Here is a 16,376-nt window from a genome sequence, read left to right on the forward strand (position 1 = left end):
GAACTAAGGCAATTCAATGGAGAAATATAGTTTTTCAACAAATGATGCTGGAACAATTGAACATCCATATAAAAAAGAAAAAAGGTACAAGATCTTTCATTCAGTACAGGTGGGGCTGTGACATGGTACAGCTACTTTGGAAGACAATTTGACAGTTTCTTACAAAACTAAACCTAGTCGTACTATACAATTTAGTGATCACACTCTTAGGTATTTTCCCAACTGATGTGAAAATCTATGTCTACCTAAGAAACTGCACACCGGTGTTTATAGCAGATTTATTCATAATGGCCAAAAAGTCCTTCAATAGGTGAATGGAGCAACAAATTCTAGTGCATCCATACCACTGAATATTATTCAGTGATAAAAAGAAATAAGCTATCAAGCCATGAAAAGACATGGATGAACCTTAAATGCATATTGCTAAGTGCAAGAAGCCAGTCAGGAAAAGCTACAAGTATGTCTAATTCCAACTACATGACATTCTGAAAAGGCATTACTGGAGGGATAGTAAACATTGGTTGCCAGCCATTCAGAAGGGAGAGGTGGTTAAATAAGTAAAACAAAGATAATTTTTCAGGGTAGTGAAACTATTCTGTATGATACGGTAGTGGTGAATACAAGACATTAAGCATTTGCCAAAACCCACAGAAATTTACTGTACAAAAAGTAAACACTCATGTATGCAAATTAAAAAGAATATTTAGGAGGCTGTGGGTGAGATGCAGGACATCACAAAAGAATCTTAATGTATTGCAAATGTATGAAACAATCTCATTAAAGGGGACGGGTAATACGTTACTGACCTATGTGACTTTGGAAACGAGTAGAGTCTACAAGACTAAAGGTAAAGGAACTGTGTATAAGCACCGTAACCTACTCCATAAACTTGTTTCCCACAGGAGTGTGGGTTAACAATTCTGATAACGTGAATAGACATTTCCAGGAATGAACAATGACGTAAATGGATAGCAGATGGTGGGGGTCAGGTTTCTCACTGTTGATGTGAGAGGCTACAGATAAGCAAGGGCAGAAGGCTATGGCAATAGATTAGAGTTGAGGACATCAGTATGAATTAATGTTCAGCTTAAACTAGATACAGATGGTTACACATAGAAGTCTTTACAGATATGTGTATGTACGTACACAGGTTAGTATTCATACGTATATCCCCCTACTCTGTCAGCTGAGAGGTCCTAGAAGAAATGAAACCCCAGTAGCAATGGGCAAACGTGGTGCCCAGATCTTAGTTTCTCCAAGAAAAGGAAACAGGGCTTCTTGGAGAATGGCTGGTTCTAGGACAGGAACAGGAAATATACAAGATGAGTCTGGAGTATACTGCAGTAACAGAAATTAAAGTGTTCAAAATACAAAAAAAATGAACACCTCCCCCCAGAACACACACAGAGTGATGGGTGTAATCCAGAGGGGTACAAGAAGCCAACTGAAAAGGCTCCAAATCCCCAAAGCTGGAATAATCTGAGATAGATGGATAGGTAGATAGATAGACAGACAGACAGACAGGTGGATAAATAATATTGGATTATAACCCAAAATGTAAAAATGAACACCCATGAGCCCATACTAAAAAGGGTAAATGATTCAATGAACAAACAAGTAAAAAAATAAATGGGAGAGAACAGGCAAGTCTTCAATGCAGGACAATTTCAAATAATTTATGTAGATACTCACCTTCAAGGATGGAGAACAAAACTCCCCACTCCTTGAATGTGAACTGCACATAACGACTTTCTTCCAAAGAGTGCGGTATGGAAAGGGATAATAAAAAAAGAGTACATTTACAGTTTGGAAACTTGACAAACACTACTTCAGACCAGTGATCAAGCTTACCATCAACAGTGCTAAGTCATGTTGATAATATGAACCCTTGAAATGATCTGATGAGAATATGGCACTTTATGGTTTTCCTCCTAAAACTACGTTACTCCGATCTAACCATAGTAAAAACCTCAGACCAATCTCGACCAAGGGAGATTCTATGAAATACTTGACAGTACTCTTTTTTTTTTTTTTTTTTTTGTGGTACGCGGGTCTCTCACTGTTGTTGTCTCTCCCATTGCGGAGCACAGGCTCCGGACGCGCAGGCTCAGCGGCCATGGCTCACGGGCCCAGCCGCTCCGCAGCATGTGGGATTTTCCTGGACCAGGGCACGAACCCGCGTCTTCTGCATCAGCAGGCGGACTCTCAACCACTGCGCCACCAGGGAAGCCCGACAGTACTCTTTAAAATTGCCAGGGTTATCAAAAACAAGGAAAGTCTGAAAAACTGCCACAGCCCAAGAGGAGCCTAAGGATATATGATAGCTAGATGTTGACCAGGAACAGAAAATGGACATTAGGGAAAAACTGAGGATATCTAAATAAAGTATGGACTTTAGATGAGAATAATGTATTAATATTGGTTCATTAATTATGACGACTGTCCCATACTAATGGAAGATGTTAATAATACAGAAACAAGGTCTGGGGTAAGTAGGAACTCCTGGTACTATCTTCATAACAATTTTGTAAATCTAACACTGTTCTCAAATTCAAAGTTTATTATAAAAAAAAAAAGCTGACCCAGTTTTACTCCCAGTAGTTGAGCTATAAGCTACACAAGAATCAGGTATATTAGTTTCCAAACCTGTTTATGCATGTTGTGTTTATTAATGCAACTGTAACATTTATTCAAATAGCATATAAACGGATTAAATTTGCATGCATGCAAAGAGAACTGTTTCTATATAAATTAAGTTTAATGCTCTGGAAAGGCTGAATAAAGATAGGCTACTTAAAAACTTGCTGCCTAATTGTGACCTAACGATGCTGTAAAAGACTAAGAAAAGTATTTTAAAAATCCGTAAAGAATCTTCTTTTGGATGGTCTCATAAGTCTCTTTAACTTCTTGCGCCATTTTAAAGAAGCATAAAGAGAAAATATTCATAGACAAAGTTTTATGGCTGTTGTTCACATTACAAAGGCTGCACAGGGTTGCCATCTTGGATGCAAACACTAAGACACAGTGTTGGTCCTACCCCCGATGACAGGGCATTGACACGCTTAACCGCTTTTTTAACCAAGTAGCTGCTGTGTTCTGATCTTTCTTACTACGATCTAGAAATTTTAATTACATGTAGAAAGAGGTTCTCTGCACACCACAATGTCACATGTGTGAATCAGCGTGAGGCTAAGAATGTCAGCACTGGAGTTCTGTCTTTCTCCAGGTGCTCGATGGCCTAGCATTTCACGGAACTGTGCAACAAAAAGGCACCAAACTTCTACTGTATTCGGTATGCTAGTATACTAGCCGAATATCTGAATATGTTTGGTCTTTGCTCATGAGGGAGACTACATGTAGCTGCCTAGTTGCCAGAGGGTCCATGAATGTTGGGTATTTCTCCTCTCCTCTACAATCTGTTTAAGGGCAGAGACCAGAGATTTCCTGACTTGTCCCTTCTAAAAGGAATATACAACCCGAACGCCAGCACTTTTTCTCACCAAGATAGATGAGGACTCCTTGTTGGCCAAGTGTGACAGGAGCTGGACCCTATCATTAATCATACTGAAGGCACACAAACTCCCAGAGTGTCCCTTTTACCTGGCTAGTGAGTCTACTGTAAGGGGCTTCATCCATCGGTGCCTGGCACACACTCCACCAGATTTATAAGGGCTGCAACTGTGTGAACAAGCCCACCCGTGTTTTCGTTATCCCCTAGTAGATGTGTAAAACGTGGGTATTAAACTTTCTGTGAGGGAATTTTTTACTTTCCACAGAAATACAGGGGTGCCTTTTCAGAATGATGGGATTTTTATTTTGTTTTGGAGAAGGACAGGTCTGAGGGGTGTTTTGAGTGTGTGTGGGTAGACAGTGGTAGGGATACATGTGCTCCCAAGAACATCTTGGCTTCCTAAGACTGAGAGCTCTAAGGTAATTCTGGCTTCTGGAGTCACCGACTTGAGGCATTTCTGAGCCAAGATTAGAAAAGCAGAGCCAAGGATGAGAATCACGTACTATTTCTTGAGAGGAGAAAGTCTATTTGTAGTAGACTCAATCCCCAAAGAAAGATGTCTAAAACTCTCAATGGATATTGCAAAACGCTGAAGGCAAAATTAATTTTAATCCATTTTAATTTGAAACACAGATATTACGCCATGAAAAACGTTTAGGAGGAGATAAATGTGTTGCAAATGATGCAAAAATATGTGGGGTGTCCAACACCAGAAGGCTGGAGTCTCGTTGTAACTGAGACCTTTGGAGATTGTGTCTTTATCTCTTCCACCCTGAAGCCTCTATCTAAACACTCAAGAGGAGGATTCCTACGTTTCATTTGTTCTGGAGGTCAGTGAGCACACAGAAGGCCTTTCGAGTACAAATCAGAGTTCACAGTGCCTTTCGATAGTACTTTTTAGTGTTTGGGACTAAGTACAAGCCCTTTCTAGTGATGAATTCTGTCACTGCATCCGTGTCACATGTGGGAAGACTACTAAGGAGATTTTATTTTTTTTTCAGACATTTCTTTCATTTTTTGTAAAAATAGAGATAGCGGCTCCTAACATGGTGAGCCAGCATGCATTTCAGAGATTCTGCTGAGTCAAGAATTTATCTTCCTTAGAAACTCTTCTTAAGTCACTTAAAGACCTCAAGGATGAAGGTATTACATGGATTGTCCGCCAGGTGAGGGATGCACTGGCAGAGTAACTCATTAATATTTTGCATTTGCTCTCTGCCATCAAGTTTCTCAAAGAAGATGTTCTGAACTCAGTGACTTTTTTTCCAGGGCAGACTCAGAAAAGAAATTTCCTCTTAGAATAGTAAAACAATCTAAAATAGAGCATTAGTAATTAAAAAGACCATGATTTACAATCTCCTGGCTGTCCATTAGAATAACTTAAACCAAAATTCTTCTGGTAAAATATCTTTAACATTTTTGGCGACACTCTTTGGCAACTGGTTTCGTGTGCAGTGAGAGCAAACAGGAGTGAGGGCAGGTACGACGCATGTCCTGACAAGTTCAGGACAGATCAGAAGAGCTGCACTCACCTCTAGGTTAGCCACAATAGACAATCACAAATCGTCTCTAAGCTTCAGATTTTGTTCTCTAAAATAGGGGTGTGACCAGATGATTCCTTAGGTTTTCCCATTTTGGGACTGCCGTTCACAAATGTATATTGTGTGAGTTACAAAAGAATCAATGAACAGCTTTAAGTCAAGATCATCGAAGCTGTAAGTGATGCTTAAGACAGATAGACTTGGCTCTCAAGTTCTTCTAGATTATTTTTTTTCTTCATGTACTTAACCCAAAATATTTGATAAAGCTTCCAAGGATGCCTCATTTTTCTGTCAGGTGATAATATTTCATTAATAAACTAAGTAAAGAGATAAATATTTCTAAACATAAACATTTCCACAAAATACATAAGTACCTCCAAATGAAAATATAGGTATTTATTTAATAATATATGATAGAGGGCGTCCCTGGTGGCGCAGTGGTTGAGAGTCCGCCTGCCAATGCAGGGGACACGGGTTCGTGCCCTGGTCCGGGAAGATCCCACATGCCGCGGAGCGGTTGGGCCCGTGAGCCAGGGCCACTAAGCCTGCGCGTCCGGAGCCTGTGCTCCGCAGTGGGACAGGCCACAACAGTGAGAGGCCCGTGTACAGCAAGAAAAAAAAACAACAAACAAAACAAAAACAAAAACATATATATATATATATATATATATGATAGAAATTACATACATATATATATATGTTTTTATCGGCCTGAATTTCAGCATGAGAATAAGGTTGTTAAATCAGGTCAGTCTTGGGTATTGGTGGGCAGAACAGAATGTGTTATGATTTGAGGAGGTCTATAGCAGCTCTCCAGACTCCAAGTACCTTGGTTAAAATGCACCCTTAGGCAATCACTAATTTGGATTAACATTTTTCTCTTTTAAAATGGGGGAGAAAAGGGCAACAGTAAATATATGAAGCCAGCCATAATCATGCACATCTCTGTTTGAATTACTCTAATCTGATTGCTTTCCTTTTAGAGTTTATGTGATCAGTTTCACGGAGCAAATGTGGTTTTGAAGGAGAGTGGAAGAAGATGTGGACGTTCCTGGGCAGGGGGCGGGGGGAGTGGGGAGCAGAGAGGATACAGACGCCCTGCTATGTGCAACTAGCGGGCAGCATGAAAGAGTCTAGGTGTTCAAGGAGCAGAAAAGAGGGATACTTAAAAGGCTGGAATAAAAAACTCGTGTTTTAGAATTTTCATTCCACAGCTCTTCATGCAGTGCCTTCTAAATGTCTGGCACTCTGCTGGGCGGACGGGGATAGTTACAATTTTGCCTAGCCCATTCTGTTTTTCTCCTAGAAATGCAAATAAACATGAACAATATACTTTCAGACATCCAGAGGCTGTTCAGAATTCCAAGTAGTAAAGTCTCTTCAGTATATTGTATTTTGAACTTTTAGGAAGAGACATTAATAATTTAACTTTGAAGTGAACTAAAGTGAAGTGATGTAGAATTAAAAGCATCACAAATGCTGCTAAAATATTTATGGAGACTGTATTTTGACTAAAGGATTACAGTTATAGAATGATTTATGTCCTAGTTCCTGAGATCTCAGTTTACAAAAGGAGCCAAAGCTGAAACCAAATTTCACAATTGTGCTTTTCATTACGAAAAAATTTTCCATATGTCTTCCTTTTTATTAATTATTACAATGATGTGTCTAGATGGTCTATAGCAACATTATATATTATTTTCATATAATTCTTCCATAAACATGGGGCAGATCTTCTTGTAGTCTTTATACATTAAAAACAGCAGTGAAATGGTGACATGCCGTTTAACGTAACAGATGCATCAAACAAGAAAAGAAAATAAAAGCCCCAATGTTGTTAATTATAGTAGTGCTAGAGGGAATGTGCTAGAGGTCCAGCACAACTTCCTCTAAACTTTACTAATTGTGCATTGGTCCACCCTGATTTCAGTAAATGTATTCACTTTCCAATCTTGTGAAGGAGAGAATCAACGAGCCTTTTTAATAACCCTCCAACCTTGCCTGCTGTTTGCTCACACAGTTAGTGGAACCACAGCACAGTACATAATCCAATAAAGCTCACAACAGCCAAGATATATGTAATCAAGGATCTGAAAGAACATCCTCCACGTTAGATTCAGTCGCTTTTAACTTGTACTTCACAAAACAAACAGTCTCTTCAGGCAGAAGGAAAATACATGTTTGTCATCCAAAGCAAATATGAAGTCACACAGGGTACTGAAAGGTGCAGGCCTGTCAAACGCTTTTTAAATCCAGCAACAGCCTCTGTTTCACTGCAGAAGTAGTCGAATATTTGGGGAAAGCAGCACGTTAAACAAAAAGCGGCGGGAGAACTCTGCACTTGCTTTCGCCTGCTCTAAATATTCTATTCTGATTGCTCAGGGTAACAGGGATGACACTGGTGCTGCTGGAGGGTATCCTGACTCTATCTCCAAGCAGGAAGCAGAATAAGAGAATCAAATACTGATTCCCAAACGAATACCAGGTATCCAAATGTTCTCAGCAACCATGGTGCCTAAAGATGCGCTCTTAGGTTCCAGAAGAATTCAGATCTGGAACGTACCACCAGAAGTGCCAGCAACCTCTAGTTTAGCTCATCTTCACTAACAGCTCTTTCTTCTTCTTTACAGGAAATAAGCAATGACTCAGAGTCAGGTGGTTCTTAGAGGAAAAGAGAAAATCTAGAATCTTCTTTGCCCTCCCCAAGTTCATCAAAAGAACAGGGAGTAGTGCCATAGCCAAGGCCAAACAACATTCTGTAGAGAGCATGCTTGTATAACATCCTTTCTTAAAATCCCCAGAGAAATCTTTTGCGAGTTCAGAAAGAAACTTTAGAATTTTAGGTCTATCATCTCAGTCATCCTTAAAATCACTGGGGTTTACCCATTTTTCTTTTTTAATTTGCTCTGAAATAATTAATTACTTCATTCTTAGATGAATGTTGGGATAAACCAGGTCATTTGAAAATAGAGAAATCATCAATCAAATTCTATTTCACAGCAATGACACCAGAGCAATGTGTTCTTGGCCTAACACAGTCAGCTTCGTTTATCTTTGATAGGAATTCAATTTTTCCGTCCCTTTTTTGGGTCCTGTAACATTCCCAGTGCCTTTCCGTAGTTCCCAGCTCTCTTTCGGCTGAAAAGGAAATAAGCCTTTGTGAAGGCATTTGTTGGGAATATTTTATTCTTTGCCAGTACAGAGAGCCTCACATAAGAATTGTGTTTGGGTAAATGCAACAGAAGGAAAATGAATAAAATCTCATTTCCATTAAGAGCTACATTCATGTGCAAAGACCTCCAATTAGAGTTCTATAGAATCAACGATGCTTTGATATTTGCTACAGAAAGCATACTACACTATTGGCATGATAGCTAAGAATCTCTATGTTTCTATGGTAATTTATTTTAGATAGTTTTGCCATCATGGCTAAAATGAAATGTCAGTTAGTGCATATAATTTAGAAATTACCCTCAAGTCTTCCAGAATTTTAAGTAAAAGTCAGACGCTCTCCCCAAAGAATAAAAATTAACTTTATCCAAATGAGCATTTCAAGCAAACCTAATTCCTGCTTAAACCAAAAGGAATCACTTAATTTTGTGTATCAGAGAGTATGTGAAGCAACATATTTTTTGTCATAGTTATTACATCAGGCAAATACACTTTATTATAAGTGAAAAAAGTATATGCCCCATGAGTGCTCAACCATGTAATCTAGCTGTCTAATAAATTCTTCATTGTGGCTGACTAGTCCTTTGGGAAATGCCACGTTCATTCCCTGAAAAAAATCAAGGGACTGGCTTGTAACAAACAAAGCATTTCTTAAAAACGAAATGAAAGGAAACAAAACAAAACCTTAAGTTTGTAGTTGATCAAATTGCAAAACAAATTAGGCTCTATTGGACCAGTTTTCTATGACAAATCTCAGGATACATATTTTAGTTATTTGATCCCCAAGAATTAAAAAAAAATTTTGTAGCGCCACCACACATAGAATCTAGGCATGGGGGGGGGGCCTTTTCTGACACTTCTCTTTTTATTACTCTCTTTGTTTTAACAAACAGAACTGAATAAGGGGTTATTATGTTTTATTACCTTCAGTGTCTTTTAAAACTGTTCAGATCTGTCTTGGAACATTCAAAAAGAAAGACTGGTTCACCAGGAAATTGATTTCTGAAGAGAACGAGAGCAGCCTACACAGCTGCTAGTCTGGAATGAGATTATTCCTGCTGCCCGGGAGGCTTGTAGAGGCACATACAGGCAGCCCTAAAGATAGAGGGAAAGACGGAGATGTGCCAGTTGCTCCTGCCTGCCCAGAAGTCAGAGTCCTGGGGAAGCAAGGCTGATGATGGCGCCGCAGAGGGAGGGCAGGTTATTTAACAACGCGAGCTCAGAGTTCCCAAAACGTAAGCTGGGGGATGATAAGACCCAATGGCACAGAGCTGTGAGAAATAAATAAAATGTGCAAAAGATCTAGCATATATTTAGATCTTAACAAAGGGTGACTACTATTAATACAGCCAGTAGCTGGAGAGAGTTTTTACACACTTCAGATTTTATTTTTCTACCAGAGAAAAGACCAGAATGGCGATGGCTACCTGGAGGTAGATGAGAAAAGACCAGAATGGCGATGGCTGAATATCCTCTTAGTGGATACTAGATGGGTTATCAAATAATAGGAAATGTGGGCATTCTCTTTCTTTTTACTAGAATAAAGACTCTAAAAGCTAAACACACCAAAGCAAATGAGAGGAATAGGGATGTGAATGGCCTGGGATGGTGAGGGAGCGCACAGCAAAACAATGAGCTGAAAAGTACTTATGTGGACCTAAGATTACCTTTGAATTTTATTACAAATAAAATTTCCGTGCTATCCAACTAAGTTATTGATGCTTTAATGTAGCATTACTTGAGAAGAAGCAACTGGATTTACTGGACATACTGAGAGTCTTACTTTTGATCAATTCGGCTGCACGTATTGAAAGTATGAGCAGCTACCTTAAAAATGTGACCAATACACCATCTAGCCTCTAAAGGAAACACATCCCCAACTGATTAATTTATTTAACAGATAATTCTTGTGGGCCTTTTATTTATTAACATAAGCTTTGAGCAATTTATTATCATTATACAGCACATACCTACAGTTATCATACTGTGCTCCTTACTACACATTGGATTATATATTATTACATAGATATTACATATTACATATTATCTAGTTAAATCCTTTCCTTTTTTTTTTTTTTTACAAAAACTAAAAGCCAGAGACATTTATTCACTATTCTAACGTGGTTCTGTTATATTCAGAAGAAAGGATTGAATATATTGGAGGTGAGTAAAGAAAGAAAGAAATCTAGACTCTTGAGAAACTAAAGAACCATAAAAAACTTCATTGGTGTTTGATGTTAGTCATCAAAACCTTTGAAGAAAGCTTCTTCTGAAAAGTGCTTTCAGAAACTGAGCATCAACAAAGCTGTGGTGCTGGGCTATAGCAAAAACTTCCCTTCTTCTCCTTGTACCACTGCTGTCATCTTAAAAGTCCTAGCAATTTAATCTGGTTTAGTGTAGACTACTTAATATTTTTCAGTACCATAAACTCTGTTTCTCATGTCTTCTTTTGACTTCGTGGATTCTTTCTTTCTTTTTTTTTTAACATCTTTATTGGAGTATGATTGCTTTACAATGGTGTGTTAGTTCCTGCTGTATAACAAAGTGAATCAGCTATACATATACATATATCCCCATATCCCCTCCCTCTTGTGTCTCCCTCCCAGCCTCCCTATCCCACCCCTCTAGGTGGTCACAAAGCACCGAGATGATCTCCCTGTGCTATGGGGCTGCTTCCCACTAGCTATCTATTTTACATTTGGTAGTGTATAGATGTCCATGCCACTCTCTCACTTATAAAGGAGGGATTTTCCTGGAGTGAGAGGGCAGGGGTGGGGCGAGAATTGAGCTGTAAAGATGTACATCACACATACCCAAACTTTAGGGTTTCACCACCAACAAAGTTTTTCCAAATGATGGGAATGACGGAGATTTACCAACTTTTAATATTATTAAACGAGTACACTGCAAACATGATTACTGGCTCATCACTATTTCATAAAAGATATTTTAATACTAATGAAATCTGGATGTGTCTGAATAAAGCATTATCCTCAAAAGGGAATAAATCTTGCTTTATGAACAAAAATTTCCTTATTTTTGTGAGGAGCACTAAGAACTTGAGTTAACTAGCACCCATTCTTACATGGGCATATGAGAACCGCCGACCAGGGGGCCAAGAGCTTACACTCTAGTTCTGGTAAAACGACATGTACACCGAGTCACAATATCACAACCGGCTAAGGGACCTGCGGTTATTATCATCTATTGATTATGCAACATCTCCAGCATAAAACTACCCTGTAAGGCAGATAGGGAAGGCATGATGTTCACTTTTTTTCAGAAGAGGCAACGACTACTTAGAGAGGGGCAATAACTTGCCCGAGGTCAACGTAACTGAGAAAGTGACTAGAACCCCACTTTACCACTCCAGTGCCATCTCACGATGTCACAGCACGTGCCTGGTGACTGTGACTTGTAGAGAAAATAACCACTCTTGTTTTCTAGCCACACAAACCCTAAGACGGCATATGTATGGAACAAGGAGATGGTCCTAGACTGATTTCACTAGAGACTGACCCATTTCCTCAAAGAACACACAGCCAATGTCACTACAATTTTGAAAAAATAAAAAAAGCCTGGTTCAAGTTCAACATTAAAAAGACCTTTTAGGGCGTCCCTGGTGGCGCAGTGGTTGAGAGTCCGCCTGCCGATGCAGGGGACACGGGTTCGTGCCCCGGTCCGGGAAGATCCCACATGCCGTGGAGCGGCTGGGCCCGTGAGCCATGGCTGCTGAGCCTGCGCGTCCGGAGCCTGTGCTCCGCAACGGGAGAGGCCACAACAGTGAGAGGCCCGCGTACCGCAAAAAAAGAAAAAAAAAAAAAAGACCTTTTACCCACAGACTGTATGGTATCAGAACAGGCTGCCATGCAAAGAAGTCAGCTCCTATCACTGAGAATGTTAATACACACGCTTGATAATGACATGAGAGGCAAGTTACAGACAGGTTACTGCACCAGGGAGAGGGATAACTGGGTGTGTCACTGTCAACTCCAAGATTCATCAAAGTGTCCCACACAAGCTTTATTTACTGTTGGATCTATAGAACTCATGAGAGAAATATCCACCCAAATCGGAGATTCCACTCTTTAAGGTAAAGAAAAACAGTGCCTCACTTGCAAATATCCATTTATGAATAAAATCATTATCAAGGTAAACCATGAGACAAAGGTGGAAGTGTTCAAATGAGAGACGAAGAATCAGAAGAGGCTCTAAGGTCACATGCGGGACCCCACCTGTTCCGTGCTTTTGTCTTTCATTCTGTCTTCTCAGCAACCTGTGTCCTTATGGCTTTCTCAGCAGTGATTAGGCACAGTGCTAGGCTCTGGGGTTACAACCACTGTAGAGTTCAAAGTTCCCATGTGATGTCCTATGTGATGTCAGCACAGGAACCCCCAGCCCTGGGCTCCATGTCACCAGTGCGCTCTGACCTCTGACAGGAAGACATGCCTTAGACTCTGCCAGGCCTCAGTTTTCTCACCAGTAAAATAAAGGACTTTGATTACAGGACCTGTTTGTTTCCTTTCAGATCATACATTTTTAAAAAGTCTATTTTATTCCATTATATTCTCTCCATGTGGCCCATTAAAACTTGTAAAAATTTTACATGAAAAATGACTGATCTCACTATTTTTGTGTGTGTGTGTGGCTAATGATAAAAATGTTTAGTTTGGGAAGCTGAACTATAATAAACTACACTAAAACTTCTCTTCTTAAAAGCCATTTTCTAAATCTACAAATAATCACTCTGGTTTCAAAATTTTTCTCCAAAGCTTTAATCCTATATGGACATTAATCATTGTGACAACTTTGTAGAATGAAAACTACCATTTTCAAGCCCAATTTTAATCACTTATGGAAAAACATCATATGTTAGAACTTGTTTGTCTGGTTAAGTAGAAAAAGTATGGAATGTGGGGTTTCCATGAAAATTGTTCATTTGTATGTTACTTTTTGAAAAAGGTCTACCGAGTATGCAGAAATTGTAATAATGAGAAACAGGCCATAAATTGAAACCTCAAAGAAGACATCTGATTGACTTGAAAAATAATTGGTATCTTTCCACTTAATCTACATTAATGTAAACAATAAATCTTCTCTTAAACAAAGATTCTGTGAATCTTCATTTATCTTTTATGACAAGAGAGCAAAGGTTGTAGTTTAATGAATGGAAAGAAGCAACAAGGTCAGTTTTAAAAGCCTCACAGGTCAAATGTCTGACATCACTGAACATTAAAAAAAGAAGAAGCCCAAACATGGTTAATTTCTATTTTAGTCAAACCACTAGGGTCCAGCTGAGGCTTCAAGTAGAAAGAAAGAAAACACCATAATTTAGTAACATAGAGAAAAGTAATTGTAATGACAATATCCTTTCAAGATGTATTCACCAGATTTTAATAGGGTTGAATTAGGTAGATTTTAAAATAATTTTGAAGCTTCCAAGTTCTGTTGTCCAGCTGACAACAATCCCTGGCATTAATAAAGGGATTGGAAAAAGAAGAGCATATACTTTTATTTTACATATGCATTGAATTTCTCCCAAATGGAAGACCTCTGTCATCTAAAAAGGTTATTCATAGATCCAAAGAGCTGATCAGGGTCATTAATAACAATAGTAATCTGATCATCATTCCAATGGGACCTGACAAGTTTCTTTTCAAAGTGGATACTAATGTATTGATGCTTGTGAAGTTCATTACAGCAGTAATAAATCATTAGTCTCTGCAAAATGATTTATAAGTTGGTTGAAATGCATTACAATAGACTGTCACAGAGCTTTGCAGGCACAAGAAGACTCTCTGATGCTTTTTACTCGAAGTGAGATGGCTTACAGTAATTAGACACCAACACCAACTCTAACACTACAAAATACATTATACCTATGGCTGTTTCTTGTTCGTTCAAAACCAAGTTTTAATTCAGCACAGCCTTGAATTATTATTATCTTACAAAGGCTTTAAACATTATTTTTTCTTTGTTTACTCTATAAAGGTTCACTGTGACCCCAGCTAATTAAATTTCCTTTAGCTTTACCAAATAATAAGAGCATTTCTAGTTGCAATTATTCCCTTAAGACTAGGTGCATGTATAAGAACATGCACAGTAAAAACATTCTCAAGCATTTAACATTATGAATTAACACAGTAATGAAGTGATTCACAGCTGAACATGGGCTGAAATGTTTATTTCCAAACATGTGTAACAACATGTCTTTACATATAATGCTTTCAAGAGTTAGATGTGTTTGTAGGTACTATTTGTCCTCAGAGAGAGAGGGAAAAAAAGCTTAAGATAAAACAGTATTAACTTTTTCCAGAAAATAGGAAGGGCTTTCTGATGGTAAGGGTAGCTCTACATTACAGCAGAGAAATGAGTTCTAGATGATGTCTACTTTTTTAGTTTCGGTGTGGACTTAATGAAAGAAGTTATTATATCCTCCATTGTTCCTATGCTTATTGGGAAATATGGCAAAAGGAGTCATTTCATGGCTGTTCCTATCCATTTTAAATGAATCACCTGACATTATTTTCTTTGATTACAGCAGTCATATAGGAACCTACCTGTTGCTACATCTGGCTGGAAAACTGATACGAGTGTGCTTATGTGCAAACAATCTCTTTTCAGGGTAGCTTTAAACTGTGTGAGAAATCCCACCTCTTGCTTTATCACCTTTCTCTGGTCACCACTGACTGTTGACCTTGTTCTCACAAAATGAGGCTGTTCAGATAGAAATAATAATTTATTTGGCTATCTAAAGAGTTTTACTATATTAGTTAAAAAAAAATGTCAGTATGCCCTGTGAATGCCAAACATACCCCAAAGTGATTTTCAATTCAGATTACTTTATCACCTGTCCTCGTCTGTTTCCATGACTTATTATCACTTCATGACAAAGACTGCTCAAGCCCATGGTTAACAAGAGCCATCCTGCACTGAAGCACTGCAGGATGGTCTGATGTGTTTGCTGTGCCGGATTTTCAGAAGTTATTCGGTACAATCAAGCCTCAAAGCCTATGCTTCAATGAGGCCTTAAAATATTGTATAATTTGGCTGTCACTCTAATAATGCACATATAATATATCCTGAAACTTCAATCAAAGTGTTTACCTAGAGTAGGATATCTGCCTTAACATGGGTTTTGTTGAGGTATTAAATCATGACTCCATTTACAACATACTCTTGAGATGGAGACCTTGAATATAACTGCATGCTGAGGTTTCTGGGATTTCAAACACTGGTACACGTGCCACAATTTATTCCTGATGATTCTCCCAAAGCGCATTCTACCAATTGATGCTATCGCTGAGTCTAAACCAGAGACCCTAAGAGGTTTCAGGAGACAGCAACCTTCTTATTTGTGTCTGCTTCCAGCTAGCTTTTCTCAGAGGGACTCAGCCTTCATGAGCAGGATGCTGGAATCCCTAGCCTGTCACCTCCCCCACCTTCCATTCTCAACACTCTCACTCATGAAAATATCAGATATTAAGAAAAGCTACAGTAGACACGAATGCCATACAGTTTAATTTAAAAAAATACAACCAACTCTTAGTTATTTTATCAAATTGTTTACTAAATCTATTATTTTCTGCTATAAATGATAATAGTTGAAAGTACTGACACCACAGCTACATCAGGGGAAACTGGGTGCCAATCAGTATTTGATGAGATGCCATCAGGATGGCATGTGGACTGTGCATAGATGTATGTGTCTGAAGCGGATTTCTTCCTAAATGAAAAATAGCCACTCTTGCATCCCTGGAATAAAACTTACTTGGTCAAGATGTATTCTTACTCCTGATTTCTGTTTTATATTTTAATTGGGCTTTTGTGTTGATACTCATTAGTGAAACTAGTTTTATTTTTTTTAGCATGATTCTCATCAAGTTTTGGTACCAATATAGTACTCACTTCATACCAAAAAAGCTGCAAATTTCTTTTCTCCGCTGATGCTTTGGAACAATTTTTAACAGCTTTAAATATTTGTTAGAATTCCTCTCTACAGCCATTTAGGCATGATGCTCATTTTATTGGGAAGGGGGGCAGCATTCTTATTTTCTTCTTTTAATATCAGTCTATTTTGATTTTCTATTTTTTTCTGTGATCAGTTTTTTATAAATTACGTTTTTCCAGTTTTTCAAACTTATTTACAAAGA

The 16,376-nt window shown here is 38.5% G+C and overlaps 1 protein-coding gene across 2 annotated transcripts in view; it reads right to left on the reverse strand.

Annotated features, from left to right (window-relative positions):
* The window catches only part of TOX (thymocyte selection associated high mobility group box), a 299,151-nt gene that overhangs the window by 73,134 nt on the left and 209,641 nt on the right, over window positions 1–16,376 (reverse strand). The gene's annotated exons all lie outside the window — the stretch shown is intronic.

This window comes from Phocoena sinus, chromosome 17 (genome assembly GCF_008692025.1).
Source record: "Phocoena sinus isolate mPhoSin1 chromosome 17, mPhoSin1.pri, whole genome shotgun sequence".
Classification (NCBI taxonomy): Eukaryota; Metazoa; Chordata; class Mammalia; order Artiodactyla; family Phocoenidae; genus Phocoena; species Phocoena sinus.